A 13,107-nucleotide genomic window follows, 5' to 3' on the forward strand; every position below is an offset into this window, starting at 1 on the left:
TTTTGATGAATCTTTTCACAACCAAAGAATGACATTGCATCCTGACTGGAGCATGGGAATGGATAGAAGGAAAGGGTGGAGATGAGGAGGACCTTGAAAAATGGGTATCAACTGCCTTACCAAAGACTCACCGAAAATGGGACTTCAACACTAGTGCGGGGCTAAAGGCCTTGAAACAGCACTGAAATGCTCTGCTACCAGGCCTGAAAACGGGAGGAAAAAGGTCTGTAAATATGTCTAAGGTAGCAGCAGTGGTCCAGACATCAGAAGAAAGCCCAGCAACATTCTATGAGAGACTCTGTGACACCTACTGTACCTATACCCCATTTGATCCTGAGGCACCTGAATACCAACAGATGGTAAATGCAGCTTTTGTTGCTCAATCTGCCAATGGTATTCAAAGAAAAATTCAAAACATGAAAGGCTTTGCAAGAATGAATATAACACAGCTACTAGAGATAGGTCAAAAGGTCTTTGTGAACCGAGATATAGAAGAAAAATGTGAACAAAGATGGGAAGCAGATCATCAAAGTCAGTGGAATATGACCCTTCTTGCAGCTGTCATGAGAACAGAGCTTCCCGCTGAGAATCAGTGAAGTTGGTGGACTGATCAAAGTCAAAAGGGAATGTACAAGACTCCTCAAACCAAAGAAACAATAGCCCCACCTAGAATGAAGAAATGGATACTTTTAGATCTCAACCAGTGTGCCTACTGCAAACAACATGGACATTGGAAAGACAGGTGTCCTCTCCTTCGAAAGATCCTCCAAGAAAAGGCTTCTCCTGCAGATGCACTCCCTGATCTCCCTGATCAAGTTTTTGCTTTAACCAACTCGACCAACTAGGACAGACCAGGCTCTATTCTACTAGGCCCCCGAGAGCCCATGGTCACTGCCAAGATAGGGTCAAACCTATAACTTTTGTGGTGGATAGTGGCACTGAACATTCAGTTGTAACCCAGCTTGTGGCTCCTCTAGGGCCTAAAAAAGTTGAGGTAATAGGGGCATCTGGGCATCTGAAAGAAAATTCTGTAAAAGTTGTTCTTATGAAATTGGAGGACACCTGGTTAAACATGAGTTCCTATACATGCCTGAATGTCCCTTTCCACTCTTAGGAAGAGACCCCCTTTCAAAACTCAGGGCAACTATCTCCTTTGGTCCAGATGGACCTGCCTTGCTTAGCTTTGAACCTACAGCCTCCAGCTTAATCATGACTGACTGTGTCTAGAGAAGATGAATGGCGACTGCACCAGGCTGATTTTCCAGCTGGCCAAAATCCAGAGATTTTTTGAAACACTCTTCCCAAAAATATGGGAAGAGGGGGCTCCACCAGGGCTTGCTAGGAATCATGCCCCCTTGATCATTGAACTATAATCCACAGCAGTCCCAGTTGTTACTAGGCAGTACCCTATGTCAAGAGCCACTTGTCTGGGTATTCAGCCACATATCAACCACCTGAAAGGGTTTCAGTTCTAGTGGACTGTGAATCTCCTTGGAATACTCCTTTGTTTCCCATAAAGAAACCAAATGGATGGGTCGGGGATTTAGCTCAGTGGTTTTGCTGCCTGCTGCGCAAGCACAAGGACCCAAGTTCGATCCCCGATACCAAAAAAAAAAAAAAGAAACCAAATGGAGACTACTGACCAGTACAAGACCTGCATGCCATCAGCAATGCCACTCTACGTTCAGCTGTTCCAAATCCCTGTACTGTCCTATGCTTGCTTTCTCCTGACGCTGCTTGGTTCACCTGCTTAGATCTGAAAGACTCTTTCTCCTGTCTGTGAATTGCTCCCAAGAGTCAACTGCTATTTGCCTTTGAATGGGAGGACCCAGAAACAGAAAGAAAAGGACAACTGGCTCCCCTGAGGCAGCTCCACTGCAAGCTCCTTGCTATGATGCTTGCCTTGCCCACCAGGCCCTCAACTCTGGAGCAAGCTGTCTGAATGGACCGAAGACGCTGAAACTGTGAGCCAAAACCCTTTCCTCCTTTTAAGGTGCTATGTTTTCCTGTGTAGAAACCCCTCGTTCCAGTGAGTGGACACTGCAGACATCTGAGTGCCTGCCAGCGGGAGGCAGTTCCCTTGAAGAAGAGTGAGTTTCTGGTAGATGTACCTTAGGCTGACGGCCCCTCGGGGTGGGGAGGACAGGACTGTGTGGGCATGTTGTCTCTGCTCACCGGTGCCCGCTGGAGGATGGTGGTGTGTTGCTGACACCTGAGAACACGTTAAACAGATGACAGATACTAAAGGCAGAATTTAAATGGCTCTGCTGGAGAGGCTGCTGGAGAAAAGGAACCCTTCTTCACCATTGATGGGAGTGTAAACTGGTACCACCACTATGGAAATCAGTATGGAGATTCCTCAAAAAACTAAACATAGAAATTCCACTCTACTCAGCTATTCCCCTTGTAGCTATCTTCCCCAAAGAGTTAAAGACATCATCTTACAGGGATACATGCATACCCATGTTTATAGCAGTAAAACTCATAATAGCTAAGTCTTGGGAGCAGACTATGTGTCCATCAGCAGATGAATGGATAAAGAAAATGCAGTATTTATGACAATGGAGTACTACTCTGTCATAAAGGACAAACTTGAGTCTCTTGTAGGAAAATGGATGTACCTTGAGACCATAAATATCATGGTCTCTCTTATATGAGAATTTCAATATATAAGTAAAGTACAAAATAAAAGACAAGAGAAAAGAAAGTTATGGTAATCCAGCATGAACAATTTATCTAAAAGTGTACTTTGGGGCCGGGGATTTAGCTCAGTGGTTTCGCCACCTGCTGCGCAAGCACAAGGACCTGAGTTCAATCCCTGGTACCAAAAAAAAAAAAGTGTACTTTGATTTAGTATAATCATTTTACGTATTTTATGTCTTTTGGCCTGTTACTCTGTTAATCTGTATGTATGATAATTAACTTTATAAGCACTTTAAGGCAAATGAATCTGATGGTGGCAAATAAAAGGTAGGTGGAGAGGAAGGGGGAAAAGGATTGGAATGTGTCGCGTACATGGGCCGATCCCCCACAATGCATGCAGCCATTATGTACTGCAAACACGCACTAATAAAGCAATTGTTGATCATGTGAAGAGTGTTAGAAAAGAATAAAATGGAGGGAAAACAAAGAATTTAAATGTATCTCCAAACACAAAAATCCACCAAGAAGTAATATCTAAAAATCTTCATGACTTAATGTCTGTGCATCCCAAGTTGCTCATATTTTCACGTGAGTAATATTTTAAACTTTAAAGTATATTCTTGTCTATTAAATCTGCATGAACCTTGCCAAGCAAAAAAAAAAGGACAACTAACTTGGACTCAATTGCCATGAGGATTCAAAAATTCACCCATTCTGGGGGGCACTTGCTACTGATTTGGCCAGTTTTCCGTAGCATGATTAGAATTGCACTCTATTGCAATATGTGGATGACTTATTACTCTGTGCTATTGAACAGACTGACTGCTGGAATGGAACTCGAGCCCTGCTACACCTTTTACAACAGGCTGGATACAAGGTCTCATGTGGAAAAGGCCCAAATCTGTAAACCTAACGTGCAATCATTAGGTTTTGACTTAGAAAGGGAACTCAGAAGACTAGGACCTGAAAGAAAAAAGGTCATTTGTTCCATCCCCAGACCAGAGACTAAGAAACAACTGAGAGGGACAGGGATTTAGCTCAGTGGTTCTGCCGCCTGCCTCACAAGTGCAAGGTCCTGAGTTCGATCCCCAGTACCAAAAAATAAAGAACTGAGAGAATTCTTAGGTACTTCAGGCTTTTGCCACATTTGGATCCTGTGTTTCACTGAAAAGGCAAAGCTTCCATATGAGATGCTAACAGGAGATAAAGATGAAGATACAGCACTTGAATGGAGCCCAGAACAAACTCAGTCATTTAGAGACCTCAAGTTTGCTCTCTCCTCTTGGAATTCCAGATGTGACAAGACCCATTAATCTGTTTGTGGATGAAAAGAAACATGTGGCCTCTGGAGTATTAACCCAGAAGGTCAGACCTTGGGAAAGGCCCATCCCCTACCTGTCAAAGAATCTTGACCCTGTAGGAAAGGGCTGGCCTCCATGTCTCAGGGCTTTGGCAGCAGCTGTCCTTCTGATTAAGGAATCCAACAAATTGACCTTAGGACAAAATCTGACAGTACAGGTCCCACATGTGGTACTGGAATTACTAAATAACAGGACATCAATGGCTTTCAAACAGTCAGGTGACCGAATACCGAGGACTACTTTGTGAAAACCCCCAACTCACTTTTTTGGGGGTTTTTTGGTTTTGTTTTTTTTGGTGCCAGGGATCAAACTTGGGACCTTGTGCTTGCCGAGGCAGGCGGCGGAACCACTGAGCTAAATCCCCGGCCCCAACTCACTTTTGAGTTAGTTAAATTTCTCAGTCCTGCCACCTACTTGCCAACTGAACTTGGCCCACCAGACCATGACTATTTGACCTTGACGGATCAACTCTTTGCAAGCAGACTTGACCTAAAGATGGAACCTTTGGCAGATGCTGAGTATGTCCTATTCACAGACGGAAGTAGGTCTGTCAAGGATAGGATTCGACAAGCTGGATATGCAGTCACCACAGCAGAAGAGGTGATCCTAGCCAGACCTCTTCCCCAAGGCTGGTCTGCCCAGAGAGCTGAACTGTATGCCCTGATCCAGGCCCTTAAATGGTCAGAGGGATAAAAGGTAAACATTTACACTGACTCCAGGTATGCCTTTGCCACTGTACATGTACATAAAATGATTTATAAAGAAAGGACTTTTGACAGCAGAAGGAAAACAAATCCTACAGCTCCTGACTGAAATCTGGAAGCCTGAGAAGGTTGCCATCACCCATTGTAGGGGAAACCAACAGATAAAATATGTTGTTTCCTTAGGAAATCATAAAGCAGATGAGGTTGCAAAGTTAGCCTCTGAAGGCCTGTCCATCAGTAATCAAGTGGATAACTTAAAACCCCTTCACGACACTCCTTTTGACACCATGCTCAATCTGCAGAGCAGAATACTGTGCTACACACCAAGGAGGACACTTGGGCACAAGAAGGGGCCAGATGGGTCTTGGGTATTGCCAGATGGCTGAATTGTTATACCTCAAAAGCTTGCTTACTCCTGGGTAAGACACTATCATAAAGTTACTCATGGAGGAAAGATTGCAATGAAGCAACTTTTGAGCCGATATTATTTAGGACTTGTTTTTTTGGTTTTTTGGTACTGGGGATCAAACTCAGGAACTTGTGCTTTTGAGGCAGGCACCGGAACCACTGAGCTAAATCCCCGCCCTGAGCCAATATTATTATATGCCAAACTTAGCTTCTATCTGTGCCTTGGTGAGTCAGAAGTGCCAAATTTGTGCTAAGACTGAGCCTATGTCAAAGCCCTGCCCTCCCCCAGGCATTCAACATGTTGGACTCTCTCCATTTGAGGATATCCAAGTTGATTTTACTGAGCTAACCTTATAAACCTTATAGGGGCTACAAATACCTCTTGGTGCTTGTTTGTACATACTCAGGGTATCTAGAAGCCTTTCCTACTAAGACTGAAAAAGCGATTGAGGTCTGCAGAGCTCTGCTAATAGAGGTTATATCTAGATGTGGGCTGCCTCTTACTATAGGGACCAATAATGGGCCAGCATTTGTGGCCAAAACAACCCCAAAATTGGCTGAGATACTAAAGATTAAATGAAAACTACATACAGCGTATAGGCCCCAAAGTTTAGGCAAGGTTGAAAGAATGAATAGGACCGTAAAATCTGTTCTTACTAAATATCATCAAAAGACACAAGTTAATTGGGTAGACTTGCTTCCCATGGCCCTTTTCAAGATTTGGAGTTCACCTGGCCCTACCGGATATACCCCTTTTGAGGTATTATATGGGAGACCACCACCCATAATCAGGGAACTTGAAGGAGACTTAAGACAACTAGATAAGAAATATTTGAGAAAGCAACTTATACAATTAGGAAATTCTCCCAGTTACATAAAAATATAGCTGAGAAGTCTGCTATCCCTACAGATACACCTGTACACACTCATAGTCCTGGGGACATGGTGCCGGTAAAGGATTAGAAAAAGGAGCCCATGCAACCTTATAGCAAGGCCCGTATATAGTACTATTAACCACGTCCACAGCTGCTAAGGTTTCAGAAATCCAGCCATGGATTCATCATTTGAGAGTCAAAAAGGCCCAGCACAACTCCTCCTGGGAAACTCACATCAATGAGGATGGTTCCCTTAAAAGATCACCTTGAAGAAGACAGTGCCCTCAAAGCCTTGCTCCTGTCACTCCAGAAGTTGACAGGTCAACACACGGCTGAAGCTTGAGGACTCCAACCTCATGAGCTACTGTCACGCCTTCCAGACTCTGTCCTTTCCTGACATCTTTACCATTGTCTCCCTCATCAGTATTGCCTTTGTCTTTGGCATAGGCATAGTGAGTGTTGCTCCAAAGGGCTGGAATACTCCTAAGAAATGTTTCCTTCTAATCTTATGGTGGGGTCTTATGTTTTGTTTGTTTGTTTGTTTGTTTGTTTTGGTACCAGGGATCGAACTCGGGTCCTTGCACTTGTGCAGCAGGCGGCGAAAGGGTCTTATGTTAGTGTTTGCCATCTTATCTTGCTTGCTTTGACCCTGGAAGACCCTGTTGACTACTCAGGACATTGGGAATTTCAGGTACAACTATATGAAACTGATCCCCCAGTCATTCTGAACTGATCCCATTGGAAATCCTCCCTATGCAAAACTGTATTTCAATGCTTGTCCCAAAGAAGTTAAGGGCCACTGGTAGTCATCAGGCTGTACCAATATTGACTGGGAATGAAGGTATCAGACTGACAGAAAAAACTTCTGTCCTCAGTGGAAACAACCTATAAGGGAAGGATCCAGGTACTCCAGCCATATTGAAACCAAATATGGCATATCTCTTTATCCAAAAGGGACTCCTAAGATGGAAGGTTGTGACACCCCTGGAGGTTATTTCTGTGGCGAGGATGAATGTAGAATGGAATTCCAAGGGGATAAAGACTCTCCCCTGTCTGTTTTTCCTCCACCATCAAACTGTTTACCTGGACCTGTAATCCTGTGGTCTCTTTCATTCAAGACCCCCACAACCAAGATTGGGTAGATGGCTATAATGGGGCCATGTACATCGAAGGGGAAGGCAGGGATCCAGGCCAACTGTTAACCATAAAAAAGGTATGGGTCCCACCCCCACTTATTAGGGCACCCCAACCAAAGCCCCAGCTGATCCCACTAGCCCCAGAACCTCAGAAAAATGCTGCTATCCAACCTTTAGCTAACATTCAGCCAACGTCAGAGCTAGCGCACATGGTAAACACCACTCATAAAATCCTTCAATCCCCAATTGGGAAATGACTGTTGGTTATGTGTGTCACTCTCTAAGCTCTATTATCGAGCCTTAGGCCTGATGTTAGAGGGCTAAAATTAAACTCTACAAATACTCTGGGACCACTACTCCAGTCCCACATAAAGTCTGGGGAAATTCTTCATGCCTTATGGGTACATATAAAAGGACCAATGTCACAGCCTTGTGCTCAGACGTTCAGCCCATGGAATGAGGGTCATTTGTGGCCCCTCTGGGAGCCTTCTTTGTTTGTTCTGATGGGATTTATCAGGTCTTTACAGGTTCAGAGATGGCCTCTGTGCATTCACCTACCTTATTCCTAACATCTATATCTACTCAGGATCAAAGCCCCCCTCCCCATCCATCTCGCCAGAAACAGGACCCAGTCATACTACCAATGATAGCCTGAATAGCTATAGCAGGGAGTGTTGCCATAAGCACCACCTCATTGGGGCTTAATCAAAACCAGTTCTCAGACCCAGGGTATCAAATACACACTGAGCTGGACGCCACCCAACAGACCCTCAATACACTCCAAAATCAGATTCATTGGCTGAAGTCGTCCTCCAAAATAGAAGGGCCATTGACCTCCTAACTGCAAACCAAGGGGGAACATGTGTGTTTCTAAGAGAAGAATGTTGCTATTATGCAAACCAGTCTGGAGTAGTTAAAGAAACAACGTGCCAAATGAGGGTTTGACTAAACCACCAGTGGGAACAACATAAAAATCCTGACCCTTGGTGGAATATCCTAGGTGATTGGAAAACTTGGGTAGGTGCCTTATTAGGACCCCTGCTTGGTATTCTCATGCTATTAACCATTGGCCCATGTTTCATAAATTGGTTCATACATCTTGTCTCCCAACATGTTAATTCTATAAAAATTCAAGAATCCTATCAGCTCATGATGATCTCAGAATCAGAAACTTACACATACACCAGCCAGCACATAAAAACCTCTGAGTGTTAAAGAATTAACTAGCATAAAAAAGAGGAGGGGATGAACAGGGAACATGCTTCCCTACAGTTAAAGGCAGACTTACTGATAGAAGAAGTTTTTCCCCCATTCTCTCAACACATTTGAGCTTACCTAGCCCAATGCTACTTCACAAGCATCTCAGGAATTTTCTTTGTTCTCAAGAAGTTTTGTTACTTCTACCTCCCTGCCAAATGTAAATGAGATGTGGCTCTGTACACCGTTCTTGTTGTCTGAAATGCCTGATAACTAATGAATTTGCTAAGCCCAGATGACCTGTACTCTTTGTAACCAATGAAAAGATGTAAAATGTCTGTAAGCCCACCCTCTCCAGGGAGTATATCCTGCTCTGTTCTACCTCTGGGAGGTGGGGTCAGTCTCTTGGGAGTATGAACTCAGGCTGACCCACTGGTGCTGAAAATAAAGTTTGCTTTTCATTTTGCACTCCAAGGCTCCCAGTATGCTTTCCATTCTCCCAGACTGCCAAGAAGAACTGTAACAGGGAATCAAATTTTCCGATTCAATAGAAGCTGCAGCTCTCCCTCCGTCCACCACCTTCAACAGGCAGCTTGAGCTGATTGCCCTGACCCATGCACTTACACTAGCTAAGGGCTAGTGTACAAAATTAACATTTATACAGACTCCAAATATGCATTTCATATACTATGTAACCATGTTGCCATTTGGGCAGAAAGGGGGTTTCTCCTGAGGGTCTTCAATCATTAATGCTCCACTCATTAAAGCCCTTCTCTAGGCCACTCTCTTGCCACCTCAGGTGGGTATGCTTCACTGCAGGGGACACCAAAGGCTTTCAGACTCCCATAGCTATCAAGAACACCCTTGCAGACAAAACCACTAAAGAGGCAGCCAGCCTCCCCCTCCACACCCCTGAGGGTCAATATTTTGCCCTTTCTGGCATGACCCTGGCCTAGTCCCTTTCTGAGCACTGGCGATATCAAGATCTCTCCACCAAAGGTTCCTAAGCCAGGGAAAGTTCCTCCTTCTTGCTTTACAGGGCCATACCATTCTTTCATCCTTTCACGACAATTTTCACAAAAGCTACAGACCCCTAATCCAACTGCTTGAGCCTCTCATCTGTTTTCCCTCCTGGAAGACCCTTCTCAAAACCATCACTACTCAATGTCTGCCATGCATCCACACCTCAGAGTTTTCCGAGGCTCCTTCCTTTTCCCACACATCAAGCGCAGGGCTTTTCTCTAACTCAGGACCGGCAAATTGATTTCGCCCACATGCTGCAAGTGTGAAAGCTAACATCTCCTGGTCTGGATCAAAACCTTTACTGGATGAGTAGAGGACTTTCCCACCAGCTCAGAAAAGACTCAGCCATTATCAACTCCCTCCTAGCTGATATTTTCTGGTTTGGTCTTCCCACCTCCATTCAGTCAGACAATGGTCCAGCTCTCATTAGTCATTACCCAGGAAGTGTCCAAGTTACTTAGTGTCCAGTGGAACCTCTGCACCCCCGAGCAGCCTCAATCAGCTGGGAGGTAGAGAGAGCCAACGGCCTCCTTAAGGCCCACCTCACTAAGCTCACATTCCAGCTTCATGAAGACTACACATTCCTGCTCTTGATCACTTTCCTTTCCATTCGAGCCATCCACCAGAATGTACAGGATACAGTCCATTTGAGCTTTTTATATAGCCACACCTTTCTGGTTGGGCCAAATCAGCCCAGAACCCATCCCCATCAGAAACTGTAAGAGCTCTACAAAGTTTATATGTGGCCCCATAACCACTGATACTACTCTGACCTTCCAAGACCCTGTCTTTATTCAGAGTACTCTGTCCTCTGGCACACCACTAAGACGTGTACTCCTCCATCGATGTAACTATACACTACTGCTATTGGCCCCAGCCTCCATGCCAATTACCAAGGTCACTCAAGATGCCCCATCAACTCAGCTTGTGCATTTTTTTAGGCCCTCCCAAGGTTACAATAACACCACTGGTCAATAAACAGTCAGATCTCAGTAACAGGTGCCACTTTCCATGCATGACTATGCATCCATGGATCCCTTGTTATGAATTTCCCACTTGCTCAGATTGGTTCCTCTTGCCTACCTTTAACCACTCCTCACAATGGCCTCTAATAGACACCAAAAGATTTTTCTGGGCCAGGGATTTGGCTCAGTGGTTTCGCTGCCTGCTGCAAAAGTGCAAGGACCCAAGTTTGATCCCCGGTACCAAAAAAAAAAGATTTTTCCTACAGTTGGTCACTCAGTATTGACCAGTCCATTAGCCCATTATCTGAAAATCATATGACTATTGTTAGAGCCACTGGGTCCCAGAAAAGAGGCCATTTTTCCGATCTAAGAAGGGGGAAATAGGTCCAACATGAGTTTCTATATCTTCCAAATTGCCAGGTTCCCCTGCTGGGAAGAGACGTATTCCACAGATTGCTCCCAGCTATACCTGCCAAGATTAAAGAGACGAAGCGGTGGTCATCTTTTTGTTTCAAAGTGCCAGAGAGCTTGGAGTGAGACAGTGCAAGGGGTGCTGCCTCCCTTAGCTTGGCCTATGGCCAAGTGTGCATTGTCCATGGAGGAGGGGATCCAAGCCACGGATTTAGGTCACCCTGGGCCAGAGATACTGTAGTGCGTGGTGCACAGGCTAGTCCTGCCAGGCAGATGCCCCTGGGGCTAAGATAAAAGTGGGGATGAAGGAAGGAGCCAAACCATGGTGATGAGTGGAGCAAGCAGGGGACAATTACAACCTGCTGTAGTATGTAGATGATCTCCTTTTGGCAGCTGCAACCCGAGAGGACTGTTACCAGGGAACCAAGGACCTCCTTAATTTACTTTAGAGGGCTAAATATAAGGTATTCCAATAAGACACAAATTTGCCAGCAAGAGGTCAAATATCTTGGCTTCATAAAGGCCCATGGGGAGCACTAGTTAGGCATAAAACAAAAGCAAGCTGTCTAATGCCTCCGAACTCCAACCACCTGGTACCAAATAAGAGTTTCTGGGGATAACAGGGTTCTGCCATATCTGGATCCCATATTTCTCACTTATGGTTAAGCCCCTATATAAAGCTACAAAGAGGGAGAAAAGGAGCCCCTCCTCTAAAAAGCTGACCAGGAAAGAACATTTAAACAAATCAAAGAATCTTTAACTCAGGCCTCAGCCTTAAGACTGCCAGACATCACTGGGGATTTAGCTCAGTGGTTCCACCGCCTGCCTTGAAATAACAAGGACCCGAGTTCGATCCCTGGTGCCAAAAAACAAACAGACAAAAAGACTGCCAGGCATAACCAAGCCTTCCTGTATTTTCATGAATGGAAAGGAATGGGCATAAGAATCTTCTTTTTTTTTGTACCAGGGATCAAACTCGGGTCCTTGTGCTTGCACAGCAGGCAGCAAAACCACTGAGCTAAATCACCGGCCCTGACATAAGAATCTTAATTCAAGTCTTGGGATCCTGACATTGCCCAGTGGCATATTTGTCAAAATAGTTAGACTCTGCAGCCCTAGGATGGCTTCCATGCTTCAGGGCTTTTGCTGCCACTGCCCTGCTGATGCAGGAAGGTAACAAGCTGACCTTGGGACAAAACTGATCATTTGAGTATCACTCTCAGTCATAATTTTGATTAACCAACGAGGGCACCATTGATTATCAAACCCAAGGATGACTTGGTATCAAAGACTCCTATACAAAAATCCCCACATAACCCTAGAGACAATGAACAGTCTTAATCCAGCTATTTTGCTGCCAGTTGAATTGGAAGCCCACTTTCATGACTGTGGAAATTGTGGACAAAGTATTCTTAAACTGGAGAGATCACACAGATTGCCCTCTCAGAGACCCAGATATAAATTATTATGCAGATAGAAGTAGCTTCATGCTGGAAGAGGTCCAATGAGCAGGATATGCAATATTGACATTGGATTCTGTGGTGGAGGCCCAGATTCTGCCCCTATAACTTCAGCCCAGAAGGCATAGCTAATAGTGTTGACAAGGGCCCTTTTGCTAGCAAAGGACAAAAATGCTAATGGCGATACTGATTCTAAATATGCCCTTGCAGCATTACATGTACATGAAGCTATATAGATAAGGAAAAGGACTCTTAAATGCTGGGGGGAAAAGTACAGAGAAATATTTCTGTGCGTGGGGGGGTACCAGAGATTGAACTTGGGACCTTGCACTTGCTAGGCAGGGGCCAGAACCATTGAGCTAAATCCCCAGCCCCTATAGAGAAAATTTTATAACTACTAGATGTGGTATGGGCCCCAAAGAAAGTGGCTGTTATACACTGCAAGGGACACCAAAAGACTAGAATGATAAAAGCCAGAGAGAACCAAAAAGCAAAGAAGCAAAATGGGCTGCTATTATAGCCCCCTAACCCAAAAGAGGGGCCCTGCCCATGCCCCTCATCTCAGAGACCCCCAGCTACTCCTCAGATAAAAAAATTTGATTTACCCAAGAAGCTAGAGATTATGTAAAGGTGGGATGATAGAAGTTTGCTGATGGGAAACTAGCCATTCCCCAAATGCTGGGCCCCAGGTTCGTAAAACAATTCTATCAGGGGTTTCACATGGGAAAGACAGCACTAGAGACATTAATTGGGCCGACATTTCTATGTGCCGTGGCTCACCACCTTCACTCGAGCTGTTTGTAAGCAATGCCTAACCTATGCCAAAGCAACCCAAGACAAGGGCCCAACCAGCCCACAGGTATCCAAGAAACAGGAGCTGCCACATGTGAAAACTTGCTTATGGACTTAACTACCTTGAGCAAA

This window comes from Heterocephalus glaber, unplaced genomic scaffold (assembly GCF_053883595.1).
Source record: "Heterocephalus glaber isolate CG9 unplaced genomic scaffold, H.glaber_assembly_v1.0 deba00001428, whole genome shotgun sequence".
Taxonomy (NCBI): Eukaryota; Metazoa; Chordata; class Mammalia; order Rodentia; family Bathyergidae; genus Heterocephalus; species Heterocephalus glaber.